This window comes from Larimichthys crocea, unplaced genomic scaffold (genome assembly GCF_000972845.2).
Source record: "Larimichthys crocea isolate SSNF unplaced genomic scaffold, L_crocea_2.0 scaffold162, whole genome shotgun sequence".
Classification (NCBI taxonomy): domain Eukaryota; kingdom Metazoa; phylum Chordata; class Actinopteri; family Sciaenidae; genus Larimichthys; species Larimichthys crocea.
In genome coordinates, this window is record NW_020852222.1 from 27,556 (window position 1) to 40,509 (window position 12,954).

At 43.1% G+C, this 12,954-nt stretch overlaps 1 long non-coding RNA gene across 1 annotated transcript in view; it reads right to left on the bottom strand.

Moving 5' to 3' along the window:
- The window catches only part of LOC109139593 (uncharacterized), a 27,881-nt gene extending 17,208 nt beyond the window's left edge, over positions 1 to 10,673 (bottom strand). The window contains exons 1-2 of the long non-coding RNA XR_003461805.1: positions 10,595 to 10,673; positions 10,276 to 10,414 (exon numbers count right to left, since the gene is read on the bottom strand). This is a non-coding gene — a long non-coding RNA (uncharacterized LOC109139593). The remainder of the gene's footprint in view (positions 1 to 10,275; positions 10,415 to 10,594) is intronic.
- Between the last annotated feature and the right edge of the window lie 2,281 nt (positions 10,674 to 12,954).

Genomic DNA, 12,954 nt, shown 5'->3' on the forward strand with positions numbered 1-12,954 from the left:
ACTTTACTGCAGTAAAACAAAAGTACTACTGACAGCAGTTAGAAGTAAACGTAATATATCAGAAAAGTACCGTGAACATGAGAGGCAAAGTATTTTACTGACATTAAAGCTCTTAAATACTTTATAACAATGTCGGCTGGTTAATCTCATCATGCATCAAAACGAAGTGAAATGAACAAACAGAACCGGTCAGGACCCAGAGTTTGTTTGGGTTAAAGCTCGTTCTTGAATTTCCTGTTTCGAGTTGAAGATTTTAAATCGGCGTTTCACACTTCGATCACAGAGTGACCGTCAATTTTAATTCATACTAATCACAGGCTTTATGAACGAACATGACGAGGAATCAGGCTGAAATGAACTAAATATTTCAGGTAATTGAAAGTTTACCAGACACCGTCGGAAAGCTAGGTTTTGGTCTGATCATCAGTGTTTCGACGCTATTACACGGGTATGTTGAGAAACGAATATTTCCTCCTCCGTTTTCAAAATAACATCGTGCACATCGGCATCGTTTGTCAAGAAGTTGTCGTGTACATTCAACCACATTAAATCGCCATCAATGACTACGCCAAGCACTCTGGGCGATCATCATCGTTCAAAGTGAAACGATAACACTGGTCCACCTTTGGGTGCAATCAGTGGCCTAAACCTCTGTTTATCTCAATTTACACGCAAACGCAAAACGCGTAGTTGTCCAGAATCTCCACCCAAGGCCGGAGTTTTTAGAAATGATTGCGTTTTCAGAAGGCAATTCACCCGCTGCGTGTAAAAGATAAAAGTGCAATGTTTTTAAAAATACGCTGTGCACAGGAAAGGGCCTTAGTTTTTATCCTGTGCTTCTTTCACTTTACAGTGTTTATTTACTTTAACTTTTCATTTTTTAATCGTTTTCTAATCTTCTTGTTTTGGGTTTAATCGTTTTACAGCTGTCTAATGTGCTTTTTATACCTCAAAAGTTTTAACGGACTTTGTTTTATTGTTGTGTTTTTCGGGGGGGGGGGGGAGTGGGGGTGCTTAAAAAACTGTTGACTGTCTTTATTCGCTGTGTGAAGACGCTCTGCGTGAAACGTGTACACAATAAATAAATAAATACAATAAAGTTGAGTTGATGATTTTATACGTGTGAGAAACAACACGAGCTCACCATCATCATCATCAGTCAACTTCCCCATCCCAGGAATTTTCTTAGTTTGAGAATTTTATTTTGTTTGTATTTTTTACAGTTGCTGTAAGTTTTCTAAATCTCTTTAAAGTGAATTCATATTTCTCACAGGGAAACATTCGCTCTGTGTGGCAGCCGCTGACTTGAAGAGTTTTATTATTATTAGTATTATGATTATTATTTACTATCCCTTCAGGAAGGTGATCAAAACTGTAATCTGAAAGTAACGAGTAACTAAGCCGTGTACACGTATATAAAGTAATAAAAGTTCAGTATTTACCTCTGAGATATGAAGTCAACGTAATACACAAAAAGTCTCCTTGACGTGGTAGTACGTCTGTATACTCGGAGTAAAGCAGTTACTAATGTCACCGTGTTTCGTTTTTACGGATTTAGAACATGAACAACAATTTTTCTCTGGAGCTGCTAGCCTAGCCGGCCTAGGCCTAGCCTAGCCTAGCCAGGCCGTGTTACGCTGCGTTCCCTGTTTGTGGTTAAATTAGCTGATTAGCAATCATACAAAAGCTAACGGATAAAGGGCGCTAGAGTGATAAACAGACAGACAGGTGACCAGGTAGCAAGGTGACAGGTGAGCAGGTGAGCAGCCAACAACGTCGAAAACACAACACAGTAGCCAACTAGCTTCATCGTATGTTTTAGATAATCACAGCTTAGCTTAGCCTAGCCTAGCCTAGCCTAGACTTAGCTTAGCTCGTACCTGCAGCGAGTGCAGCAGGGGTGGACTTCCGGCCGGCCTGTCCTTCGCGTTGACGTTCACCGAGTCGACGAGCCTCTTCACCCGCGCACGTCTCCGTTACGACAGGCCTCGAACAGCTCCTGAACGGCCCCCGATGCCGCTGATGCCGTCGGTGGGGCTGGCGGCTCCGGATCCGGGCTGGAGACGCTGCTGCTTCCCCCGCAGGAGTTGTCGTGGTGAAGCTCGCACTGCTCGCCAGGAACGGGGCGGTAGGCCGTCGGAGGCCGGAGCCATGTCGAATCCCCCCGCTGCATTCTCCTCTCGCCCTCCGGAGGTCCGACAGCCGAGGTGAGCAGAGCCATCGGCGGGGAGGCAGGAGGAGCGGCCGACAGAGAGCCGTTCCTCGGCGGAGACTGCAAAGTTCTGCTGCTGCGAGGAGCGACGAGGCACCGCCATTACAGCAGCAGCAGCTCTCGAGCGACAATAGAGGAGCTGCTCCTCCTTTCCGGTGAAAGTGCTCCCGTTTCCGGTCAGCTGTTTACACTCTACGGAGGCAAACAGACCCGAGCCAGCTCAGGAGACTAGGGAGAAGCTCCTGTAGTCCACTTTAGAGCTCCTCTAGTCTGCTTTTGAGCTCCTATTCCCGCTTTAGAGCTCTCTAGTCTGCTTTAGAGCTCCTGTAGTCACTTAGAGCTCCTCTAGTCTGCTTTAGAGCTCCTATAGTCCGCTAGAGCTCCTGAAGTCCACTTAGAGCTCCTCAGTCGAGCTTTAGAGCTCGGTAGTCCACTTTAGAGTCCTCTAGTCTGCTTTAGAGCTCCATAGTCCGCTTTAGAGCTCCTCTAGTCTGCTTAGAGCTCCTCGTCTCCCTTTAGAGAGAGGTCCGCTTTAGAGCTCCTCTGTTCTGCTTTAGAGCTCCTCTAGTCTCCTTTAGAGCTCTCGTCTACCTTTAGAGCTCCTATAGTCTCCTTTAGAGCTTCTATAGTTCTCCTTAGAGCTCCTCTAATCTCCTTTAGAGCTCCTCCAGTCTTCTTTAGAGCTCCTCTAGTCCGATTTAGAGCTCCTCTGGTCTGCTTTGAGCTCCTCTAGTCTGCTTTAGAGCTCATCTAGTCTGCTTTAGAGCTCCTCTAGTCTCTTTTAGAGCTCCTAGCTACTCCTTAATCGTTAGAGCTCACTCTAGTCCTCCTTTAGAGCTCCTCTTGTCTCTTTAGAGCTTCCTCGTCTCCCTAAGAGCTCCTCTAGTCTGCTTAGAGCTCCTCGTCCCCTAAGAGCTCCTCAGTCTGCTTTAGAGCTCTCTACTGCCCTTTAGAGCTCCTCTACGTCTTCTTTGGAGCTCCTCTAGTCTCCTTAGAGCTCCTCTCATCTTCTTTGGAGCTCCTCTAGTCCTGCTTTGAGCTCCTCTAGTCTCCCCCCCCCTTTAGAGCTCCCTAGTCTGCTTGAGAGCTCCCTAGTCTGCTTAGAGCTCCTCTAGTCTCCTTTAAGCTCCTCTGTCTCCTTTAGAGCTCCTAGGAGGCCAAGCTTCATGCCATATATTGAACCTGCTCATTATAATTTTATTATTTATGCACTGTTTACATTTAGTCTGTTGTACATAGAGTATGTAATATACTGTCATATCCATCTACCTCACGACAGAACACAACAATTTATTCCACACCTGAACCATCATCTTCTCCTTTCCCTCTCGAACAGACGTGCAATAAGTGTCACGTGTAAGCAGAACAAAACAACACAACAGATTGTACAATTACAAGAATAAATGATAAATGATTAAATGAATGAATGAATGAAAATGATAAAATGATTACAGTAGCAGTGGAACTGTGATGGACACAGATGCACGGCAGCAGCGTATATATATAACACAACAGTGAAAAGGAATGCATCATTTTTAGTTTATTAGTACTATTCATAAATCGATATTACTTAACTTCACATTAAGTTTGTTTTCTGTGTGACTGAAGGCAGAAGTGGCTTCAATATTTTGAGTGGGTGTTCTGGATCTTCAGGCCGTGCAACAGCAGTGCATCAAAAACACAGACAGGATTTTCTGCATGGGTTTGAGGAACACTTCCAGAAAACCATCAAACACACTTAAACTCTGCATCCACTAATGACAGCTCCAAATTTAAGATGGACTGAACTCATTAAGATGGATGAGGTGAATGAAAACCGTGCCTGGGGTCTGATGAGATGACTTTAGTGTATCAGTGATGTGTGTGATGGAGGACAGATCCACGATGATCCACTGCACCTCTTGTGTAGTGACAGTGTGTTTGTCCAGCAGGTGGCGCTCTAACATGAAGACATTCTTCTTGTTGGGATGTGAAGTGTAAGTTTGGACTTGTTGTCTGCTTAAAGTGTCAGCTGTAAAGATGAGTGAATCCGTTTGAACACACAGAAAGTTAGTGAAGGAAAACTACAGGCGCTGTTTGCTTCTTTCAAATCATCTTGTGAAGAGGAGACCAGACAGAGTTAGAGGAAACATGGGAACTCATGTTGGAACATCCAGATACCACAGGACAACGACACACAACAGACATCCCATCATAGATGGGCTAGAGAACCCTGTGTATGTGTCAGACATGTTTGTGACGTGTTGTATTCTTCCTCTTCTCTTTTACTTTCCTTCTGATGTGGCGCATGAGAAGAATTCAAGGGTGAGTAAAACTGTGAAAAATCGATGAGCAGACATTAAAGTCAAGAGTTTGATCTGGGTATTGTTGATGGCAAGTACAGTGACCAGTGTGGCTTTCTTTCTACACTTTAATGCGTGTAGTAAGTTGGTTCTGAGCCGCCAAGTTAACAGACCATGTTAGCTGAATAGAGACAGCCACCGACATCTGGAGCAAACGGAGGGTTTTCTGTGTTCCCATGGGAACAGAGAGTTCTGATATGTGTTTTTTCCTTCTCACCCCGGCGGGGTGGTATCCGTGTGTCATCCTCAAGCTCGGGTCCTCTACCAGAGGCCTGGGAGTTTGAGGGTTCTGCGCAGTATCTTCGATGTTCCTAGGACTGCACTCTTCTGGACTGAGGCTTCAGATGTTGTTCCTGGGATTTGCTGGAGCCACTCTCCCAGTTTGGGGGTTACTGCCCCAAGTGGCCTCACTACCATGGGGACCACGCAACCCTTGACCTTCCACATCCGTTCCAGCTGCTCTTTCAACCATTGGTACTTCTCAAGTTTCTCATGTTCCTTCTTCCTGATGTTGGCATCAGCTGGGATCCCCACATCTATCACCACCACCCTCTTCTGCTCTTTGTCCACCACCACTATGTCTGGTTGGTTAGCCAGGACCTGTTTGTCAGTCTGGAAGCTGAAGTCCCACAGCACCTTGGCCCTGTTGTTCTCAGCCACTTTCTGTGGTATGGCCCATCGGGATTTAGGTACTTCTATTCCATACTGGTTGCAGATGTTCATGTATACTATCCCAGCCACTTGGTTGTGCCTCTCCATGTACGCTGATCCAGCTAGCATCTTACACCCTGCTACCATATGCTGGACTGTCTCAGGGGCTTCTTTACACAGTCTGCATCTTGGGTCTGGTCTACTCTGGTAGATCCTGGCCTCTATGGCTCTTGTGCTTATAGCCTGTTCTTGTGCTGCCATGATTAGTGCCTCTGTGCTGTCTGTCAGTCCTGCATTATCCAGCCACTGGTAGGATTTCTTGATATCAGCCACGTCCTCTATCTGACGGTTGTACATGCCATGTAGGGGTTTGTCCCTCCAGGTTGTCTGTTCCTCCTCCTCTGCACCCTCCTCAGGGTTCTACTGTCTGAGACACTCACTTAGCAGTTCATCCTTCGGGGCCATCTTTCTGATGTAGTCTTGTATTTTCTATGTTTCATCCTGGACCGTGGCCTTGATGCTCACTAGTCCTCGGCCTCCCTCTTTCCGCTTAGTGTATAGTCTCAGGGTGCTGGACTTGGGGTGGAACCCTCCATGCATGGTGAGGAGCTTTCTAGTCTTGATATCTGTGGCTTCTATCTCCTCCTTTGGCCAGTTTATGATGCCAGCGGGGTATCTGATGACTGGTAGTGCGTACATGTTGATGGCTTGGACCTTGTTCTTACCATTCAACTGGCTTTTCAGGACCTGCCTTACTCTCTGGAGGTATTTGGCTGTGGTTGACTTCCTTGTGGCCTCTTCATGGTTTCCATTAGCCTGTGGGATGCCAAGGTACTTGTATCTGTCTTGGATATCACCTATGTTGCCCTCTGGTAGGTCAATCCCCTCAGTCCGGATCATCTTGCCTCTCTTTGAGACCATCCGGCCACACTTGTCCAATCTGAATCCGAATCGCTGTAGATCCTGGTGGTGTGGATCAGTGAGTCTATTTCTCGCTCATTCCTGGCATACAGCTTGATGTCATCCATGTAGAGCAGGTGGCTGATTGTTGCCCCACTACGGAATCGGTATCCGTACCTGCTCTTCGTGATGATCTGACTGAGGGGGTTCAGGCCTATGCAGAACAGCAGTGGTGATAGCGCATCTCCTTGGTATATGCTGCACTTGATGTTGACTTGGGCAGTGGGCATTGAATTGGCCTCTAGGGTTGTCTTCCACATTTCCATTGAGTTCTGGATGAAGGTTTTTAGGTTCCTGTTGATCTTATACAGTTCCAGACATTCCAGTATCCATGTGTGCGGCATTGAGTCGTAGGCTTTCTTGTAGTCAATCCAGGCAGTGCACAGGTTGGTCTGTTTCTTCTTACAGTCTCGGGCGACTATCTATCAACCAGTAGCTGGTGCTTGGCTCCCCTGGTGTTACTGCCAATTCCTTTCTGTGCCTCTCTCATGTATTGAGCCACATGTTTACTCATTTTTGCTGCAATGATGCCTGACAGAGCCTTCCATGTTGTGCAGAGACAGGTGATTGGCCGGTAGTTGGATGGGATGGGTCCCTTCTTGGGGTCCTTCATGATTAGGACTGTCCTGCCTTGGGTTAGCCACTCTGGGTGAGTCCCATCCCTGAGCAGCTGGTTCATCTGTGCTGCTAGGCGCTCATGGAGTGTAGTTAGCTTCTTCAGCCAGTACGTATGGATCATGTCGGGGCCTGGTGCTGTCCAGCTCTTCATCTTTGACACTCTTTCTTGGATGTCTGCCATTGAGATGGTTACTGGTTCTTGTTCTGGGAGGTTGCTGTGGTCAGTTCTTAGGTCCACTAACCATTGGGCATTGGTGTTGTGTGATCTCTTTCCCATATGTCTTTCCAGTATTTTTCCACCTCAGCTCTTGGCGGGTCTGACCGGTTGTTGTTTCCCTGCCACTGAGAGTACACCTTGGCTGGTTCAGTGGAGAACAACTTGTTTATTCTCCTGGCCTCTCCCTCCTTGGTGTATCTCTTCAACCGGGTGGCCAGAGCTGTTAGTCGCTGTTTGGCAGTTTCGAGTGCCTCTGGTATGGAGAGTGAGTTGTACTTCCTGGGCGCCCCTTTATTCACCATGTTTCCTTTCTGGAGTTCAGCTAGCTGGCTAACTTCTCTCCGTGCTGCCTTTATCTTGGCCTCTAATCGTCTCTTCCATGGTGGGTATTGTTTATGTCCCAAGCCCACCTTGTATCCAAGCATCTCCATGATTACTGTTGCTGTACTGTGTATCAGCTTGTTGGTCTCAGTGATGGTTCTTGTGGAGATTGTCTTCAGAGCAGCATTCACATCCACTAGTAGATCTTCTGAAGGTACTTGGCAACTCAGCTTCGGTATTCGTCGGGGGCTCCAGTTTTTCCAGTTGGGTCACGATCTTCCTTCTCAGGTCAGCAGCTCTTGTGTTGAGGCTGTTGGTAACTGTTGGGACTTGGTACCCAATCTCTGGTTGTGTGGATGATGATGACATCTCCCCGCTGACCTGTCGTCCTGGCTACCCCTTGCCGTAGCATCGTTGTTGTATTTCATTAATCTCTAGTTGTGATAGTAGATTTCGATTACGGATGTTGGAACACTGGGCTAATAGCTGTTTCTTTGTTAGACTTGATTGTGGGTTTCGAAGTATCCAATGGTCCCACATTCGCTGCATGTATCCCCTCTCTCTGGGATTGCTTGTATAGTAGCATTCCAGCAACTCCGTATTTTCTGCCCTCGTCCATCTGTGTTTTGTTCCAGTAGCTCATTTCTCATCAGTTTGCCCTGGTCCCCTAGCAACTGACGCAGACCTTGTTGACCCGGGCGACTTCTGAGCCGGTATGACTCTATCAGTTATTTGTTCACTCATCCTAAGGTAGGCTGATATATCATGGGGGGTCTTGCCTAAGGGCCCTTACTGGATGATGTTTGTTGTTGTTGATGTTTGTCCCGACCGGGATTCGATGTTATATATAAAACACATAACTCAGGTAAACCAACAACTAGCTACTTTCCCATTTATCCTGAATCAGAATAAACCAGAGGTTGCAGATGGTAATTTAATTGTTAATTGGTATCACAACTTTGAAGGACTTATTTGAAGAAGACAGAAATATGTCATTTGATCAGTTAAGATTGATATATAGGCTGCCACAAACACATTTCTTTAGGTTCTAACAAGTCAGAAGCTTTATCAAAAATCTAATTAGTGTAAATTTATTTTGGAAATGTCACCAGCCAAGCAGCTGCTATACAATATACGGGGAAATAAGGGTATAGTAAGACGTGGCTATGAAGCCCTTCACAAGTCCAATAAGGCTAACAATACATTTATACAAACAGGACAGAGATAGGTACTGTATACTGTATGTCAGCATGCTAACAACATATCCACATGTAATAGAGAAAAGGAATTACAATTTAAGTTACTGCATCGCCTTCAGCTATCACCTGAACTCAGACAGAAGATGGACCCAAAGAAATCAGCTTTGTGTATCAAGTGTAATAAGGAAGCTGTTATGTTTATACATACTGTATGGGCCTGTGTGCATATCCAGGATTTATGGGTGGAAGTAGCTTTAATATTACATTTGGTTTTTGATAAGGAGTTGGACTGGGACCTAGTGTGTCTGTTGTTGGGATTGCAATTGTGGGGGAGAGAAATTAATTATTAGTAGAATGAATTCAGAATCAGCAAGTGGAGATAAGTTACAATAAGAGTCACATATTCATGTGGACAACCACAATGATAGTCTTTGTACTACGTTTATCTCTTTGTTAGATTCAGTCGGCTTCTGTCAGAATGTAAATAAACAACCACACTCTTGATCTTGTTCTCTCACATGACATTCAAATTGATCATCTAATAGTCTTTCCACAGAATCCTCTTCTATCTGTCCACTTTCTAATAACCTTTGAGTTCATATTACTGGACTATAAGCCTTTTGGCAGAAACTCGGGGGTGCTGTTTGTAAAGTGGCTCACGCTGAAAATAACAGCAACATTTTGTCACATTTAGCTTCAAACAATGTTTAAAAAACTGGAGTGAATTTTTGAGTCAGTTTTTTGCACATTTACAACAATATTTGTCAACTTAGAGATATTTTAAATATTTAAATCTAAATGTTAAATCTAAATCTAAATGTTAAATATAAATGTTAGATCTAAATGTTTCGGGTGAAACTAAATATTTAGCTAATATGCTAATTCAAATGCCGGTAACTGGAAGTACCAAAATAAAATCTCAGGTTAGAGTGTGTTTATAGTGGCAAATAAGGAATAAAACCCATCGTATCCGGGGAAATGGACTCTTGGACATGGATTATCGTGATAATAACTACCTAAAAAAACACGTTTGGAGAAACTTTGAGTTTTTAGTGTCACTTTTATGAAGAGTGCAGGACTTTATGACCTGTACTCCACTATAGCCAGCCACGAGGGGGCTCAGTTTGACTGATCTATCATGTTCGCTTGCATAAGGGCCAGCAAGATCCTACACCCGGTAAACGCATGGTCGCTCTGCAAACATGTCAACATTCTGGTGGCAATACAAAATCTTTCCACAGCAACCGCCACAGAGCCACCTTGGTGAGTGTGTTTTCCAAATCATGTAGCATTGGATTCTTGTCAAGGCTAACTTAACTTAACTAGTTAATAATAGCCAGAGATTTGCTACTAGCACCAATACACTTTATTAATTAGTATATTATAATATATTACATATTAATCCAATGCTACGTGATTTGGAAAACATACTTACTGAGGTGGCCTGTGGCGGTTTCCGTCGCTGAACTAGTTATACATTAACTACTATACTTATGACTGTAATCTTGATCATTGACCTTTGGACACAAATGGTACAATGAGTTTCTTATTTATACTTCTATACTTCTATCTATAAACTGAAATAAGTGCAGTAAAAATCTAAACACATTTTTTGTATGTTCATTGTAAATAAATGGGTGAATTGAATGATCCTCTCAATTCTGACAGAAATAACCTAAAATATCATAAGATGTCTTGTAGTGTGTTCGAGGGGTGTCATTTATTTCCTTCTCAAATTCAACATGGTGCACATACCTGAAGTTGGTGCTCTTGTTCCGACCCGTCTGACCTCCATCGTGTTTCTTATTTGTTAAAGTGAGAATAGATTAGATTCCTTTCAGTCACTGAAGTTATCGTGGCAGTTACATCTGATCTGGTCCATTTGATCACCAGTCTGGAGAGTCAACACACAAAAGAAATTTGTTTAAATCGGTTTGTAGTGAACAGGAAATACAAGAATATATCTTTTATTATGAGAAATGCCTGAGCAGAAATATAGTGTACACTGTAAAGAACGTCAGTACAATAGTCCTGTGAAATGAAATATATTCATATTTTTCTTGAGTCTACTCACCAGAAATTGTTGCTGCATTATTTTCCCTCCAATAAAGAATGTACCAACTTCATAGAGAGAACTTTGATAACTGAGAGCTGAGAGCAAAGAGACAGAAGGTGTGTCAGGAGGAAACAAGAAATCTTATTGGATAGTATAACTATGACGTTGATCTGAACTATAATCATATGTGGCCAAGAAACACCCTCTTTGTTCAGTACGACCTTCACAGAGATATGTGTACCTGAACTCACCTGAGATGACGACTTTCAGTCATCCTAACACATACACAGACATTGCAAACTATGACGAATACAATTAAATTTCATGTTTATTTATAATACATTTTATTTATAGAACACTTTTTAGTAAGAAACACATAGAATAATATTAAAAACAATATTAAATTCTAAAACAAATCAACACAGTTAAGTCAAATTATGACAGTGGACATTAAAGCATCAACAGGGGACAGGGCTAGACTTAAGTCAGGTCAGTGCAAACATCAGACCAAGTAGTTGTAGCTGTCTGTCAGAAGTCAGTCCTATGATTTGTTTTTGTCCTTCTAAAGACTCAAACCTTGATTTGTAGTGTAGACGTGAGGACTTGTTGATGAACATCAGAAGGACAGATGACGTCCAGTTGGGTTTAAAAATGAGAGAACGTGTAATAAATATGTCTCTGCTTTTAGTTTTGCTCGAGTTCTATCATTTTTATATTTGTTATATAAAACATGAAGCACCACAGTTATTCAATGAAAAGGAAAAATAGATGAAAACAAGAAAAATGATTACATGGTTTTTGAAATTGGTTGGAAATAATGTAAAGTGTCAGAAAGTAATGATCCAAATGAGAATATGTCTAATGAATACTGACGTGCAGTACATCTTGATCTTTTCTGCTCCACTTGTATAAATCTGATCCACCTGAACATGACAGCAGCACACAGGGCCGGTCTTAGCTATGGGCAATGTGGGCGGCCGCCCAGGGCACAGTCTCCGTGGGGGGCGCACGATCGCCCGAAAAAGACAAAAACCTCGCGAATTTTCGAGACCGCTCGTTAAGTTAGCGGAGCGGGCGCCCCGGGAGCGGGGTGTTGACAAGGCAGAGAGGGGCGGCGGACAGACTGATGTGGGCGTACGGCGCATCCAGGGGCGCACGGGCGGCCGTGAGGGCGTTTCTCAAGTTTCAGAACCTGTTCAGTTTTTGTTAAATTCATTGTTTGTCATCTGACATTCATTAAGAGAACCATGGCTCTGAATGTTCTTCATGGTTTCAGAGTTAAACTCTAATATCAGTTTAAACTCAGCAACAGGACAACATGGCCGATACTGAATGACAAACCGAGGCTGGTTTTATTGGATTATGACACCTGTATGTTTGCTTCAAAGGTGTTATGGTTAGAAATGTTGTTCAGAAGTACCAAAGGAATGAATTCACATTCAATCAGAAACAACATGTGTTCTAAGGTGAGCTGCAGGTTTTTATTTATGCATTACTTTTCAGCAAGCAGTTTGGATCTCAACACTGTATGAACATTAACCTGCAGTCAGAGTAGTATCAGTTTATTATTTTATTTCTCAGCTAAACTACCGATCAAAGGTCTGTTTTATTACAGTGACTATGTTTTATTGTCAAGTCGCCAAGTGAAATTAATGGATTGCATTAGATTATACAAGTCTACCTGATAAAGTGTACAGTATGTTTGTGCTCTGTGTTTTTGCAGAGGTGAACTTTTTGTTTCAAAGCCTCCTCACAGTCTCATCTATCTGCTGTTTGAAAGATCATTAGGTGAAAATGAGCTTAACGCGAAGCAAGTAATAAGATTTATGTAATAGTACTAATGAACTCCAAATGACTGCATTAGTTTTCACTGTTGCCTTTGGACAAACAAATTAACTTTATTAATACTATATATAGCCAGGTGTGTGTCTGTGTGTGTGCAGAGACATGAACATAAAACATAAAAAATAACTATATACATATTTAAAAGATATATGTGTGCATAAATAAATAAACTGGACAAAGGACTGGTGATGGTTAAATGGTGCAGGTGGTGGAACAAATATGGTTTCTACAACCAGCTGTGTTCTGTACATGAGGTAGATGGATATGACAGTATATACATATCTATGTAAACAGACTAAATGTAAACAGTGCATAAATAAATAAAGTATAAACATTTCTAAATATTGAGTGTGCCTGACTCTGGCCCCGTCGCCCTCATACATTATTACTGACACTGCTCAGCAAATTCAGTATTAATACAACAAGCTGTGTCATCATTGGCTTTTTAATGGGCTCTTATTTTGAAGGGAATCCTAATATTGGAGATGCTGCTGCATTATTTTCAATTTGAGCTGCAGTATCACTTTGAACCG